Raw genomic sequence first — 17,009 nt, forward strand, 5'->3', positions numbered from 1 at the left:
GTGCCAGAACCCATGGTAAGGGTTTTGTATGCCTTTATTGCATTGATCCTCACAACCATCCTCTGAGGTCAGTATCAGAGGAGGAATCAGGATCCCACCCTCAGCTAAAAGACAGAACTGGGATCAGATCCAGGCCACCGGACTCTAAGCCCTTCGCCATTGCTTCAGACAGTGTCGGGATGGTCATATTATCATCAGAGACACTTTTAGAGAATCTAGTTTTCAAAAAGGAAAGTACAGGTGTGTGGGTTGCTGTGGTTCAGGTGGGAGTGGCCTTTTCCTCCATGTTTTTCCTCCTTTCCCTCTCCTCTGCCTGATGTCTGAGGTCTTGCCTTGTTAGAACTTAGAAGCAGTTAGAAGCTGTCTGCTCTGAGGGTCAACAACTCTCTCTTCCTCCTCTTGCTCCCTCTTTGATCTCCTAGGCAGCTTGTACTTTGTCCTCCAAGGTGAGAGGAGGCAGAAATGTTGCTCAGCAGAGAAGTAACCATAAGCTTTTGAAGGAAAGAAGTCTTTTTTACAAAAAACCTGCTGTAATTTAAGCCTTTTCTCTTTGCCCTGTGCCCTCCTGCCTGTGTCACTCAGATGGTCAGTAGCGGGAAGGAACTGACTTCAGGGGGTCTTGTTTCTACACAGAGACCCCCTTCAGAAGGGCTGCCCAAACCTGCCTTACCCTAAGGACCTACACAAATATGGCTGACTTGTCCTTTTACTCACTTTTCTTGGCAAGACAGGCCACAGCAGCCCAAGAGAAGGAGCTGGAAGGGCCTCCTTATTGGAAGACACATACAATACTTTACTGAAGTGCCTATCCTGTGTTCCACTTGGCTGAACAACCTCTGACATTAGTTTCCTTCCTTGCTGGATTGAACTTTGAGGACCTCATGAAAATCAGAAAACAATGACTTGGACATATTAGAGTCTGGAAAAGATACACATGAAAGTGAAGATGGTGCTTGTAGATGGCATTGTATGCTCACAGAGATAGCTTGGTGGCCTTGGTTTGTCTCTTTAGCTCAAGCTGTTAGTGTTTACCGACTCCCTTGTGTGCCAGGCATAGTTCTAGGCCCTGGGGACACAGAGATGAACAAGTACTCTTCCTGCCCAAGAATCTCTGAAATCCAGTGTGCAGACAGGGGAATCAAAGATAGTAATGAAGCATTTTACTATCCATCTCTCTCATTAAAGTAAGTTCTCTGAAAGCAAGACATGTCTTATTGATTCCTAAATCACTAGAATCCACCATGAATTCTTGCATATTGTAGATGTTCAATCAATGACTGTTGCATCACTCTAAAATTCAGCACTAGAGGCAAGACAGAGTACCTTGGCTGTCCAGAGGAGGCACAGCTAAACTCAGCTTGGACAGCAGGTGGGTCCAAGAGCATCTAGGAGGCTGAGATGGAGGCATGTAGGCTGATGAGAAGAGATTCACAGGCAGAGGGACTGGAGAGAAATACAGCATGGCCAGGTGAGCAGGCATGGTGTGCTCCAGGAAGGGAAGAGACGTAGGTATGGTTGGAGAGGAGGGAAGCGGATCTCTAAATGGGCAAAGTGGCACACCAGGAAAAGCCTTGCTAAAGGGTTTAAATTTTACTCTGAAGGCACAGGGAAGCTACTACAGGATTTTACACAGAGGAGAGACTAAGTCAGAGTTTCATTGTAAAAATAGACCCCTCTGGCAGTAGATGTTGGAGAGGAATAAGACAGGTGCCAGGAAGACCATGTCAGGACACCACTGCAGTTTAGAGAGTAGAAAAGACCTGGGGTTTGGAGTCAGACCGACCTCAGTCTACATAGCAGCCCCATAACATCTTTGTGTAACTTAGGCTATTTATTAAGTGCCTCTGAGCTTCTGTCTTTCTCAATCTGAAAACAGGGATGGATGATCCCCCTCCCTCATGGAGAGATGACTGTCGAGACTATGGATGATGAAGTATGTGAAGTGTCTACTGCAGTAATTGATCTATAATTGGCATGTGAAAATAGTGGTGAATATTATTTTTAATATTATTGTTACTTATCATCTAGGTGAAAAAAATGAGGCTTTATCTAAGACACTGGTAATAGGAGTGGAGAATTGGGCACAGACTCAAGAAATATTTTGGCAATAAAGTTGACACAATTTGGTGACTGATTGTTCAGTGGAGTTTGGGGGCAGGGGCAGGAGTCTAGGACTGACTGGGATTTTGGCCTGGGCAACCAAGAGTAAGGATAGTGGAGCTATTCATTAGGAGAGGTTATGGAGGACGAGAAGCATTTGCAGGAAAAGATGATGAGCTCAGTTTCAGACAAACTGCATTTGAAGAATTTTAGGGGCAGCCAGAGAGACATGTCTAGTGGGTAAATGGTTTAGCAGATTTGGCATCCAGGAGAGAAGTCTTAAAGAAGATTCAAGGGCAAACTTTTAACAAGAGGTAATGAATTCATGGTGTTCAAGGAGAGTATAGAGCGTGGGAAGAGGAATTATAATGGCCAGTGCTTATTGAGTGTGTACTATGTGTTTGTTCTAAATATTTTATGTGTATTAATGCTCTGAATAACCATTGCCAGAGAAGACTATTATACTTACTTTACAAATGAATAAACCGAGGCACAGGGGTAGTAAGTAACTTGCCCAAGGTCATACAACTATAGTAATGGACCTAGGATTTTAGGCAAAGCAGTCAGGATTCGGAGCCTGTGCTATTAATGTCTTTGCCAGACTGCCTCTGAGAGTGGCGGGACTAGGGCGCAACAGTGACCTCTGAGGAAGGGGAAGGAGAGGCTCTAGTGAAGGCAACAGGAGTAGGAGCTGGGCAGAAAAGTAGGAGGAAATGGGAGACTGGAATACAGGAGAGTTTTCAGGAAGGAGGGATCAGTAGCATCAAATTATCTGGAAATCCATTAAGAAAAGAAATGAAATATCCATGGATTTGGGAATAAGGAAGTTATTGATGACTTGGTGAGGGGAGTTTGAAAGATGAGGTGGGTTGAGGAACAAATGTGAGGTGAGTACATAGAGATACCAAACATAGGCAATTCTTTCCAGATGCTTGGCTGTGGAAGCAACAAGAGAGGGAAGATGATAACTAAAGGTATTAGGTAGAGGGAACATTTTAGAGATGGAAAAGACCTGTCAATATCTATGGGGAGGGACAGAACCAGAGGAGGCCTCACAGAGTGGCCATAAATGCACTATGCACACTGGGCAAAGTATCTCTATGTTCACTTTTCTTTTTCATACAGATTTTTAATATCTCTCCCCATGTTCTGGACAGCTTCCATGTAGATGGTTAGGACTCACTAAATAAGCCCCTGAAATGTGTTTCAGATCTTCAGCTTTTATTAGGTGGAGTAGAGAAAATTTCTTTCATAGTACCCAATGGTGAATCATTATCGCATGTTGTTAAATCCAGACCATATCAAATTTATGTACAGTACATCATCTACTGAATTTATCTTTGAAATATTCCAAGAGAGCACAATGTGCTAGAGCTCCCTGTCATGCATGTGGAATTGGGGTGTCTGCTCTATAGATACTAGAGTAGTAAGAATGATGGGTGGCAGAAAGCCTTGAGAGGAAGGAAAGTGACTCAGAGCACAGTGGGTGGAAGGGAGGGGACACTGATTGTGTGTGTGTGTGTGTGTGTGTGTGAGTTAAGTTTTATTTGGGGCAAAATGAGGACTGCAGCCCGGGAGAGGGGGACACTGATTTTGAACTGGGCATGAGACATATGATCCTGTGAGCAGAGGGAAAGGTGATTGGAGATTAAGAGAAATCTATAGAAGGAAACAGAGATTTGCTTGGATTTTATAGGGAACGGAAGGCATATTTTGTAAGGAGGTGTGCTAGGGCGACAACCCTATGCTTAAAATGAATCTAGATAATTTGGCTGCTGCAATTTAAGTTCTTAATAATGGGAAAGACTGACATTTCCTTATGAATGGTTTGTTACCAGGCTTAAAGGACAAGTCCAACAAGCTCTGAGAAGTGTTTATCTAGATCCAAAGACAATTTTTGTGTTTTAATACATAAGATTCTTTTGTCGTTCAGACCAGAGGTAGATGCCACAGTGGGTTAAAAGTTTGACTTAAACATGAAATTCAGCTTTGTCTTCGTTCATGGAACTGACATCCCTGAGGCTGCAGGCTGGAAATAGGGTTTGGCTGCCAACTTCATAAATTTGCCTTGGTTGGAATGGTTGGAATCTTCTTGGAAACATCTCAGTGAAATGCACACACACCTCCACAGAAGGCCTTTATGGATGGGGCTCTCTCTCAAAGAGACACTGTCCAAAATCAGAAAGACCACACAGGAAATGGCCTTGGGATATTTTTTTCCACATGAAGCAGCAACTCAGCTGAATTATTTGCTTGATCTTGAGCTTCAGGTATTAGGAAAAATGAACAGTACTACTTTCAAGAGTCACATTTTGAGCTTGAAGATTCCCTCTGTATGAGTCAAGGAAGAATCATTCCAGCCCAACTCCCTCCTCAAACTTTCCCATGCAGGTCTTTCATCTGGATGTAGGCATGGTGTGGAGTGCCTTTGGCTGGGTATGGGTGTGATGCACAGACAGGACACTCTCCTTAGGGCCAGAGGGAAGAAATTGTAGTAGTCTTGCCCACCTTTTCCTAGTAGACAAGGAGTAGAGGATGTCCTTCTCCAGGAGGGCATGGTCAGGATACTGTATGCGTCTGTGAAAATGTGGACTTGGACTCAATGATATAAATGTACATGTGGCTTTATTCTAGTTTCATGGGGTCTGAATTTGATCTCATGGAAAGGGCTATGTAAATATTCCACACATATTCCAAGAATGAGTGAATAGGGTTGTATACATGCTCCAAACATCCATATCAAAGCTATTAATGGTGCTTATGCCCAACCTTCTGGACCATGGGAGTACCAAAAGCGTCTGAGGGGCAGTATCTGGTGTGCTCAGAAAGTAACAGCTTTGATTCCTTAGGTTATTTCATTGATATTTGATTCATTAGTAAAATCTCTCTCTCTGTCTTTTTCTTTTCATTCATCCAATCATTCGTTCATTCAACAGACTGAACAACTACTATGTGGCTGGCTCCAGGATATGTGATGGTAATGTGGTGGTGAATCCAACAGTCTTAGTTCCTGTCTTCTTGGAGCTCACTTTATTAGGGGACAGACATTAAAGAAATAATTACACAAAGAAATACATGATTACAAACTATGGTAAGTGCTATGTTGGAAAAGAGCAGGGTGCTCCAGGAGGGAAAGAGAGGAGACAGTTTAGCTTGGGGGTGTCTAGTGAGGAAGACAGATATGTAGACCCATATCTACTGTATATGACATGCCATTTATTGGTGGGATACTGTTTCCAAGGAAGGAGTGCCTGACCCTTGTATAGGTCTGAGGGAGCAGTTCTAGGAAGCTTCATAAAGGAAGGGATATTTAAGAAGAATCTTGAAGAATAGGTGGAAGTTTTTTGGTTTTTGTTTTTTTTAATGTGGAAAGGGAGTAGTGTTGTTCTACGTGAAGAAAACCTGGTGTGTTTATAGGACCCTCATTCAGCAAGGAGTTTGGGCTTCAAGTAGGGGAATAGTGAGAGATGAATCAGGAAAGATTGGTAAGGGCCAACTAACACAGATTAGACTTTATCTTGGAGGCAAGTCAATGGAGGGAGCGATGAGTTACCAAGGGGAGTGTTCTAGAACAAGTTACCAAGGGTGCAGCAAACTTTTTCGGTGAAGGATCAGATAGTAAATATTTTAAGCTTTGCAGGCCATACAGTTTCTGTTGCAACTACTCACCTCTGCCACTATAGTGTGAAAGCAGTTATAGATGATACATAAACAAATGAGCATGGCTCTGTTCCAATAAACTTTTATTGACACAAACAGGCAGTGGGCTTGATTTACCTGTGAGCTTACCAATCCCTGTTCTAGAATGATAATGCTAGGGGCTCACTGGAGATTGGACTGGAGCATAGGGAGAGAATGGAGGCAGGGAGGCCACTTAGGAGCCATTGCTTTAATTCAGGGGAACTAAGAAGGAGGGACCATGAGAGAAATGGCTTGTGACATGCTCCAAGGTAAAAATGACAGGACTACATAACCAATTTGATGGGAACATGTCTAGTTGTTTCTTTATTGCTCCGTGGAGTGATTCTTCCAGCGAAGAAAAAAATTGTAGACATTCTGTATTTGGGACTCAGAATCATGTGGACATCCTGGGAGGTCACCTGTTTGTCACAAGACACTATGCTGGGTGCATTATATAGATTATTAAGCATAATTCTTATGAATTCTTAAGAATATTAAATTTCATTTCCTATTTTTCAAACTGAGGTTTGGAAATGCTAAGTTGTTTGTCCAAAGTCATGTAGCTGGTAAATGGTGGAGCTGAGATTGAACCTGGATCTGGCATCAAAGCCTGTGCCATTCCTAAAATATAGAGTCTTCTCCCCACCTCTCAGGGTATGTCATGAAGCCCCACTCCATAAGCCTATGCAACTCCCTCCTCTCTCTTCTCTCAGTCCCTGCTAAGACCCACCCAGCCCTTTAAGTTTCTCAATCAGCTTCTGGCATAGCAAGGACTAGAGCTGTGTTTTAGCGGAAAAAACCTGTTAGGTATGAGATTATTATTCTGTGTTTGACCAAGGGCATGCAGCAAAACTCAGATCCCATCTTGTGGTTCTAACCTGATGATTTTTGCATGTTACAATTTGGAGAAGACAGTGTGGTATTAGGTTGTGGATTAGGGAATCCCTGAATTTAAGTGTCTAGATTAGAACATTGTCCTATTCCCTGCCTAATCACCCAGGAGATAACTGTCAAATTCAGGTAATAATATCTGATAAGGGAAAACTTGTTGATTTAAACCCTGGAGGTCAAGATTAGCTTCTGAAAGGGCAAACTTGACAATTATGGTCAAGGAAATCAATTCAGTTACCATTCTCCCTCAGGTTGTCTAGTAACACCACTGATCATTACTTTAGTGCCTTGTCCAGGTTCAGTAAGAGACAGTCTCTGCATCGAATATTTCAAACAGGACAGAGAAATATCCTAGAACAACTGAATTATATCATGGATACAGCAGTCCTTTTAGTGATACCTATTGGACAGCATTGGGTCACGTGGTACACGGAATGGCAAAGAGACCTCTGTGATTGAAGTGAATCAATTGCATGACCCATACCTTGGGCCAGGGAGGACGGACACACAAACATGGTGGGGCTCTTTCAGCAAGGGGTAAGGAGGAATGCATGTTGGAGTTAAACACCAGTGCCTGCCACAGTAGTTGATCTGTTTTGACCACCAGCCTGTATTAGTTTCATAGGGCTGCCATAACAAAGTATTACAAACTGGCTGTCTTATAACAACAGAAATTTATTGTCTCACAGTTGGGGTGGCTAGAAAAGATAGCAGGGTCATGCTCCCTCTGAAGGTACTAGGGAAGTGTCTGTGCCAGGTTTCTCCCCTGGCATCTGGTAGCCTTAGGCATTTTTGTTTTCTCCCTGTGTCTCTTCACATTGTCCTCCCTCTGTGTATGTCTGCATTTAAATTTCCCCTTTTTATAAGGACACTAGTCATCTGGAAGGGCCCACCGTAATGACCTCATTTTAACTTGGTTACATATGTAAAGATCCTACTTCCAAATAAGGTCACATTCTGAGACTTCACCATATCTTTTTTGAGGGACACAATTCAACCTTTAACACAGCCCTTTCTCAGGGAGAGTTCAGGACTCCTTCCTCTTTCCAAGGTGATTGAGTGCATCTACTCTAAGTTATCTTCATCTGTGGTCATTTTGCTGTTCACTTCCTCTATATGCTGCTTAGGACATAGGGATTCTGTTTCTGTTTATTCCTAGTTTATTATATTTCAGATGGTTTCTCAGCCTTTGCACTTGTCAGTGTTCTTTAGGCCACACTCACTGCATTTGTCCTTCCAGCCTCTCCTTTCCTTACTTTGAACTTTGTTCATTTAGCAGTAAGTGTTCATATAACAGTAAGTGTCAAGTTCCTGTTGCATTCCAGGTACTATGCTAAGCTCCAAGGATGTAAGGATGAAAAAGATGAAAAAGACAGTTTCTGCTCTCGGAGTTCTCATGGGAAGCTACACAAGCAAATAGTGTGAAACAGTTGAAGAGGGAAGTGTGTGTGCAGATTCTGAATACTGTGCTATCCCCAGCATAGCGTCTGCCTTGTCTCCTTAGTGCTGACAAGAGCACCCCAGGTCACTTCAACAGCTTCATCTGCTTGCCATTCCTTTCCTTTCACTTTGTCCTTCACCCATTTTGATCCACATGCTTTTCTCCAACTATATAATTTTCCATCTCAAATCTTGTCTTTCTACGTGAATGCTGTCTCTGTTTAATGTGTTCCCCTCCCCCATCCTCAGCCATTATTCAGTTGATTAACTCATGTTTCTTCTTTGAGACTCATCTCTGGGGCTTTCTCTTCCAGGGAGCCGACTATGCCCCCCTACCATCCTCTCTTCACTCCCTGTGCTTACCTTCGGAAACAGTACTCCTTTCCCCCAAAGAGACACTGATCAAGGTTTGTTTGTCTTCATATCCCCCAGTACTAGTATCATGCCTCTGTTAATAGGTGCTTTACTGATAAACAAGTGAATGAATGAATGATTCCTAGACTGGACTTTGCTTCTGCTTTCTAGGCTGTACTTTTCCTTTGGCAGCCTTCCCTCAAAATCACGTCTAGTCACCACTTTTTTTCTACCACATGTCCAGAGCAGTAGCTCATGGCATTCTTTCCAATATGCTGACACCTCAGCTATGCTGGCCTTTATGGTCAGTGGATACATTTGGCTACCCACTGACCACAATCTCTTTGGTCTGTCCTGCTTCACACAAAGAAAGTCCTACTTACTTGCCTGCAGGAAGATGGTTCTCATAGGAAAAGCAAAACTTCTTCCATGGTCTTCTCTGTTTCTTCATTTCCAAAGTTTCCCCCTCTCTCAATTCTAGAAGCAAGGGACATAGCATTTCTGCTACAATGATTATTTCAACAAGTATTTTTTTGAGCCCCAAGTTTATACCTGAGTTATGCTTGAAGCACATTAACTCTTATCTAGTTTCTGCCTTTCTGATAAAAAAGACCTGCTTCTTTTACTCCTTCCTGCTTAGTATATTGGGTTTCTCCTATGTATTGAATAACACAGTGATTTTCAATTTTGTTTTTAGCATTAATACTCTTCAAATGAAATCTTATATGGAATATCAGTGAGTAAAAGGAGAAGCCAAAATTTTATTGTATATATGTAATTATTTTATTTGATAATTCTAGTTTATAACATATAGTTATACATATTTTGTATTGGCTGTACAGCCTTGAGAAAATTATGGCAGCCAGACATTCAAAGTGATAGCACTTTTAAACAGGATACCTTGCAGATTCGGGTTATTCTGATTAAAATGATCCAGAAACTGGAAAGAAGAATATAGGAAAATTTGGTTTTAATGTTGACTCATTAATACTATGTAACAGCTGTTGGCATTCTTTAATTATAAGGAATCTAATTGAAAGGAATAGATGAACAAGTTCTTCAACGAATTTTTGTCTTCCTTTGATAGAAAATTCTTCCGTGAAACATATAGTGTCATTATGAGATGTTAATTATGTTATTAAAACTATTGTGAGAAACTCCAGTGCCTGTTTCTCTTTAGTAATCACTTAAAGCCTTTAACACAGCAAAAAATATTTAATTTGGCATGTTGAGTCCAAACTTCAATTGTCATTTTCATCACTGACACTCTGGTCCTGCATTGCTGAGTTGGCCTTATTTGGATTTATAAAAACGTTCCAAGCACTCTAAGAATAAAACAAACAGTAATAATACCAATAATACCACAGAGCAACAGGTAATGTGGTCACTTATTATGGTACAGTTTACTATTATATCTTTATGTGAGCATGCACTCAATGGATATCCCTGAGTCTTGCCTGACATTTAATTGAACACGGCACGCTTGAGCCAGAGTTTTATAGCATAAGACTTGCATGGATCTGAATCATTTAATGACATCTTCAGAACTACAGCTTTCCTAATTAATGACATATCTAATGTGTTCAAACATATTCATGGTTTTGGCAAGAGAACCTTTATTCTATGATTGTTCATGTTTGGCATATCACACACTGAATATATCTGTTTATGGTTTAAAAAATATTTTAAAAAACGTAATTTGAATCAAACATTTGTAGAACCCTTGAAACAAATAGATTGAACTCCAGTGTATTGGAGTATGGTGTAAGACAATGGTGGTTTCAAGGAAGCTACAGAACTGACTTGAGAGGGCCTCCCTGTTAGCATCAGATAAATGTCTGCCCAGCTCATGGCTTTTCATCTCCCAGGTGCTCAGCAGTTTATCTGCTTTGCATTGAATTGAATTGGCACAAAGCAGGTCCTGTGTGGCTATGGACTAGCTCCCCCTGGTGAGGAACCATCAGGAAGGTCTCAGGTGGAAGCTATCCACCTTCTTAAGAATCTACACAGCTCCTGCCAAGGAAGGCTGGCACACCCCTACCGAGAATTTCCATTTTCTCTGGCTCCCTGAGGGACATCCCTGGGTTTCCAGACTGCCTTGTTTTTGATCTACTCTTCTGATTTCCTCAGTGTCCCTGTGCTTATGCTCTGGTTTTAATAATTATAATGGACTTAGAAGTCAGCTTGGGACTGGGAGGCCAAAATGGAAAAGAATCAGATGACCAGGAATGCTTCTTGTTCCCATTTGCGTGTTCCTCGGTAGGGCATTATTTTTGTGAGTTCTCCACATTTGCAGATGCCTCAGATATACTGGTCATGGGAGGCCCCACTAGTGGCAGACTGAAGCATTTGCTTGAGGAATACTGGTTAAGAATAAAATGGCAAGTGGGTCACCTTTTTTAATGTCTTGGATTAAGGATCCACAAATTTGCCATCATGTCCTGCCCTACTTGCAATTCTAGAGAGAAAATCACACAGGATTTGTTCAGAATTATTCAAGCACATGTTGGTTGTTGACCATTAGGGCTGAAATTCTTTTCATGCCCAGTGTGGTATGAATGCTGTGATTCTGTTTGACTACTTCCTGCCAGTCTCCATGACAGTTTCTTCTTTCCCCGTCTGACACTGGCAGGTTAGGGTTCAGCCATGAGCTTTTTCCTCTACCTTCGGTATTCTTTGTCAGGGTTACCTCATCTATTTTCATACTTCAGCTGATGACTCTCAAATGCCTCTAATTATCACTCCAGGATCACAATATGACTCCAGACTTCCTTTAGAATGTTATTCCCCCAAACCTCTTTACATTTCTTACAAGCTGGCCAAATTCAATGTTCTTGGGTCTCCCTATACTTCCTTCATGAAGGAGAATCTGATGTAAAGCCCCTAATTTTGAAGAAATCATAGTGTAATGCAAAAATATAGAAAACACATACTTTTACCATATGCAAAAGATTGGCACACAGGGTTACAGGGCTGCAAAAGAGGGAGCAATTATATATGGAGGGGAGAATCATAGAACGTTCTTACAGGAGGTGATGTGACATGGATCTTGAAGGGTGGGTAAGACTCAGAAATGCATTAATATAGAGAAGTGCATTCAGCAGAGCAAAACACAGAGGTAGAACTGGGTGGGAAGTATATGAAGAAGAACATGATTCTATTTGCTTGGACTTTGGCTGTGTTGGAAAGGTAAGTTGGGAAGAACATATGAAGGGCCTTTATTTACAGGCTCACACTTGAATTTTAGTCTGTAGGTGATGATTTTAGAACAGAGGAGTGGCATTATTAGAACATTGTTTCTGAATGCTCAGTCTGGCACCAATATATGATCTTGGGGTAGGGGAAGAAGAAAAGGGAAGAACTCTTAAGTTAGGTGAGTGACAATGGGGACAAAATAGTTAGAAGGGATATGAGGTAGAATCTTCAGGGCAAGGGAGAGGAAGGGCCTAAGATGACTCCCAAGTTTAACTGTGAGTAATTGGGAGGCTTAGGATATTGTGAACACTGTAGAGAAAATTAGAAGTAGTTAGGTGGGGTAATGAACTTAGGACACATTGGGCTGGAGAGATCTCTGGGAAAACCAAGTGGAGACTCCCATCCCACCTCATCCATCCTCAGTACTCTAGACTCCTTTTCAGGTTAAAATGGTTTGGCTTCCTGCCCCACTCCTCCCAGCTAGGATCAGCCCTGCCTTGGTATGCCCAGACCTATCTGACTTGAGGCAGTAAATACTTAAGAGGGTCCTCTGACCCCCTGGGCATATATATTGGGGCATCAATCCTAATAGGCCAACCTAGGGCTGATCATGAGAACTTTGCAGCCCATCTTCAACCCATGTGCTCTGCTTCACAGGACCAGTTTTTGTTTGTCTCCTTTTCAAATTCTTGTCCCCTTTCTTATGTTCTCACTCATGCAGGCCCTCCTGGGACAGAAACTCCTGCTCCCAGGCTATTGCCAGAGTTCTGATATCCAGGGACAGAACCCAGAGGCTGAAAGCTAGTTTTTAAAGGTAACTTCCTGGATTTTGACCATTTTTAAGGCCCATAGGGTTGACTCAATTCTTCTGTCGGCAAGGTCAAATCTTCAGTGCCTGTATCATCCTTAGGGATGGGCCCTGGTTCTCTCCCCACTCTCACGTGCTACTTCGAATCCAGCACCACATCTCACCAGTGACTTCTAGGAAATGTGAGGTGTCCAACATGTGCATGGCACAGTCTGCATCTTGTACCTATCTGGGACATTTTATGCAAGCATCTTGCATCCTGCCTCCCAAGTTTTGAACATTCCTTTAGATTATCACTCCTCTCTCTCTTCTACCCTGGTTGTCCTCCCACACAACTGGACACCTGACCTTCATGGTACACTGGGTCTTTGGATTGCTGGTGCTGATATTTCCTATATTGATTGTTTTTGCTACTGGTTGCCCCTTGGTTCTGACAGTGTCATCATCCAATTCCATGAGCACTTCCTTTGTGTTTATGGTTTGGGGACTTCAGAAATGAACTGAAACTGGGGAGGGATATGGGAGTATCCAGAGCCTCTGTGACTGACTTAGTCAAACATCTTCAGTTACTTTCTTCTTATTCTGAAGACTTCACATAAGTAAAACCATTCCCGGCTAACACCAAATAAATTTTGCACATGCTGCTTGAATTACTATGTATTTACCCCAGTGTGACTTTCTCACAAATTAATATTTCACTGAAACTATTCCTCTGGATAGGCTGACACCAGCAGCTGTGGAAATTCAACATTTGCTTTGTACAGTGAAACTTTAGGACAGGATTTTTTTTTCACATTTCTCAGATATGTAGCTCATTTGGAAAAAAATAAGCATTCTTGGCAGAATCCATGTGGCATGAGCCAAATATCCCAGCTTGTGTTTCTGTATACTCAGATATAAAGCGATGAGAAAATGCAGTTCTAAATGCCCATTGTATAGCATTGGCATATAAAAGTTAGGATTACCATTTACTGAGTACCTACTATGTGCCAGACATCTTACTATGCTCTGCATCCTCAAAAACATCCAGTGAGTGTGCCAAACCCGGGCCTGTTGGTCTTCTGATCCATACTCTGCCCTGGGTAGGAGGGACTAAACTGGAGGCTGCCTTTCTCAGGCTTAAGGGTGCTCTGGCTTCCTGCTAGATTTGGCCAAATAGAGTCACCAGTGAGAGGTTGGAGGGTGAGGAAAGGAGGAAGGTGGATTATTTCCTTCCTCTCTCTTATCCTCAAGCATCTCCTCCAGTAGTGGCTGCATCTCCATGGTTCCAGATTCCACTATTTGAGTCCTCCATGGTTCCAGATTCTTTCTGGTGACCCTGGCTCCTCCCTTTGCCCCTTCAGTTGCCTTCTGCTTGTTGTTGCTAATCTCTGGTTTACCTCATGGTCCCATCTCATACAATCTTACTCCAACTAATTTCCTCTTTTTAAAGTTCATACCAATTTGAAAAGATCTTTAAATTCTTGACTTTGTCATCTATTGTAGCAGTCTTCAAATCTCAGCTTCTCTATCACTTTCAACCTGTATTTCTATCTTTATCACATGCAACCAGTTCCCTGCATTAAATTTCTTTAGTTGTAAATACTTGAAGCAGTTTCTATTTCTCTGGTTAGAAGCTGGTTGATGGATTGAGGCTGGAATCATTAGCCTCATTTTAAGGATGAGGAAACAGAGGATCAGAGAGGTAAACTAACTTGCTCAGTCTTAAAGACAGGAAATAGTAGAGCTTTGGTTTAAACTCAGGCCTGATCAGTCCTGAAGCTTGTGTCCTTCCCCCTACATACTCCTGTGTTCTGTTTCCTGCTGCCACATGAATGGAGTCTAATTTCTCCTGTATAATCCCTTCATATTCTGGAAAAAGAAAACTCTCATAACCACCTTCTCCAAGATTTTCCCAGATGAAATGTTCTATGTTTCTTCAACTGTTCCTCATGAAAAAGAATTTTGAATTTCCCTAACATTTTGGTTGAGTCCTCTGTATTAGTGCTTTTTAAACTTTAATGTGAAGATTATTATTCAGGACAACTCTGGAGATCATGCATTAAAATTTTTTTAAATTAGACTTCTTTTGGATATAATTTTATATTTAGATGCATTTGCAAGAAATAATGCAGCAATCGCATGTTCCATTTACCCAGTTTCTCCAATGATAAATTCTTGCAAAACTATAGTACAATATCACCACCAGGATGTTGACATGATACACTCAAAATACAGAACATTTCCATCATCAGAAGAATGCCACTGTTGCCCTTTTATTGCTATACTCACTTCCTTTCTGACTCTAATCCCTCCTTAATCCCTGAAACCATTTATTTAATTTATTCACCATTTCTATAATTTTGGCATTTTAAGAATGTTACATAAATAAAGTCATAAAATATGCAACATTTTTGGATTAAGTTTTTCACTCAGTATAATTTTCTGGAGATTTATACCGGTTGTTGTGTACATTAAAAGTCTGTTCTTTTTTTCTTTCTGAGTAGTGTTCTATGGCATGAAAATACCACAGTTGTTTGAACCTTCACCCCTTGAAGGAAATTTGGGTTGTTAACAGTTTTTAGATATTACAAATAAAACTGCTTTAAATATTTGTGTGAGTTTTTGTGTGAATATAAGTCTTCACTTATTTGGAAATAAGTGCGCAGGATTAGTGCAGTTGCTGGGTTTTGTGATAGTTGCAACATCCAGTTTTTTTGAGAAACTACCAAACTGTTTTCCAGAGTAACTGCTTCATTTTACATTCCCATTAGCAGTTTATGAGTGATCCAGTTTCTCCATATCTTTGTCAACAATTGGTGTTGTCTCTATTTTTCAGTTTACCCGTTATGGTAGATGAGTAGTGGTATCTCATTGTTTTAAATTTGCATTTTCCTAGTGACTAATGATGTTGAATATCTTTTCATGTGCTTATTTGCTACTTCAGTATCTTCTTTGGTGAAATGTCTCTTCATGACTTTATCCCTGTTCTAAATGGATTCTTTGCTCTTTTTTACTGTTGAGTTTTGAGGATTCTTTATATATTCTAGATACTAGTCCCTTTGGCAGATATATGATTTGCACATTTTTTCCCCACTCTCTAGCTTGTCTTTTCATCCTCTTAACCCAGAAAAAATGTTTTTAATTTTGATGAAGTCCAGGTTATCAATTTTCCTTGTTATGCATTGTGATTTTGGTGTCAAGTCTAAGAATTCTTTGCCTAGTGCTAGATCCCAAAGATTTTCTTTTTTTTTTCTAAAAGTTTTGTAGTTTTATGTTTTACATTTGGTCTCTGATCTACTCTGAGTAAATTTTTATGTAAGATGTAAGACTTAGGTCAAGGTTCACTTTCTTTCCTATGGCTGTCCAGTTTCTCCAGCACCATTTGTTGAAAAGGCATTTTCCTCCAATGAATTGCAAAGCACCTTTGTCAAAAATCAGTTGGGCATATTTGCATGGGTCTATTTCTGGGTTATCTATTCTGCTCCATAGATCTATGTTTCTATCTTTCAGAAGTAACATACAGTCTTGATTGATGTAGCTGTATACTAGTAAGTTTTGAAATTGGGAGGACTTATTCTTCCCACTTTATTCTTTTTATTTTTCTTTTCACACACACACACTGTATTTTATTTTTACAAGAGATAAATAGACTGACACCAAGCATTGTACATGGATGACCACAACAAAAGCAACAATGATTGCAATTACCTAACATGAAACACACTCATACTATATCATAATATTGACATTCAGTCCAGTAATCCTCCACTGTAACAGCTCCTTTACTTTGCAGTGAAAATTGATTTGTATATTCTTTGCCTCTGAGTCCTTGTGGGATTTTTTTTTTAATTCAAACAGAAAGTCACAAAAATTATACTCATCCTCATCAGTTCACTCAGTCCCATGTAATTAATTTTTTTTATCTTGATCTTTTGTTAGCACTTTTATGAGTTCATCAGTTTCTCATTAGAGTTCTGAAAATGCTTATTCATTCATTTCAGCAGTACAGTCAGTTACCAGAAACCTGTACTTGTCAGAGTCTTTTCCATTAATTTCTTGAAGATGAAACCCTTTTATAGGAACATATTTGCAAAAGCATCAGAGTACACCCAGAACTGTCTGTAAATGACAAAAGACTTAAAAATGATCACGGTTAAAGATTTGATGAAAGTTCATAATAATGCAGTTGACAAGAAAATTAGTTATTTCTGAGATATACATTTTAAAGTAATAACTAGGATTATGACTTATAACATTATACCAGAACATATAAGATTTTTAGAAATTTCATGTAATGTCTGAAACATTTATATTAACATATTTCCATACAAATAACCCAATGAAAGTTTAGTATTAGTTGTTTTGTTTGTTTGTGTTTTTATACTGCAGGTTCTTATTAGGCATCAATTTTATACACATCAGTGTATACATGTCAATCCCAATCGCCCAATTCAGCACACCACCATCCCCACCCCACCGCAGTTTTCCCCCCTTGGTGTCCATATGTCCATTCTCTACATCTGTGTCTCAACTTCTGCCCTGCAAACCGGCTCATCTG

At 40.6% G+C, this 17,009-nt stretch overlaps 2 protein-coding genes across 12 annotated transcripts in view; one reads left to right on the plus strand and one right to left on the minus strand.

Annotated features, from left to right (window-relative positions):
- Window positions 1–17,009, minus strand: part of LOC309611944 (uncharacterized protein) — a 371,966-nt gene that overhangs the window by 24,851 nt on the left and 330,106 nt on the right. The window lies entirely within an intron of this gene.
- EVA1A (eva-1 homolog A, regulator of programmed cell death) overlaps window positions 1–17,009 on the plus strand; it is an 82,561-nt gene that overhangs the window by 9,742 nt on the left and 55,810 nt on the right. For 2 of the 11 annotated variants that reach the window (XM_082357024.1, XM_082357033.1), the window contains exons 2-3: window positions 1,877–1,933; window positions 5,037–5,191. The exons of the other annotated variants lie outside the window; for them this stretch is intronic. The gene's annotated coding sequence lies outside the window, so the exon portion shown is untranslated. The remainder of the gene's footprint in view (window positions 1–1,876; window positions 1,934–5,036; window positions 5,192–17,009) is intronic. 11 annotated transcript variants of the gene reach the window in all.

This window comes from Balaenoptera borealis (assembly GCF_965194805.1).
Source record: "Balaenoptera borealis genome assembly, chromosome: 15".
In the NCBI taxonomy this organism is placed as follows: domain Eukaryota; kingdom Metazoa; phylum Chordata; class Mammalia; order Artiodactyla; family Balaenopteridae; genus Balaenoptera; species Balaenoptera borealis.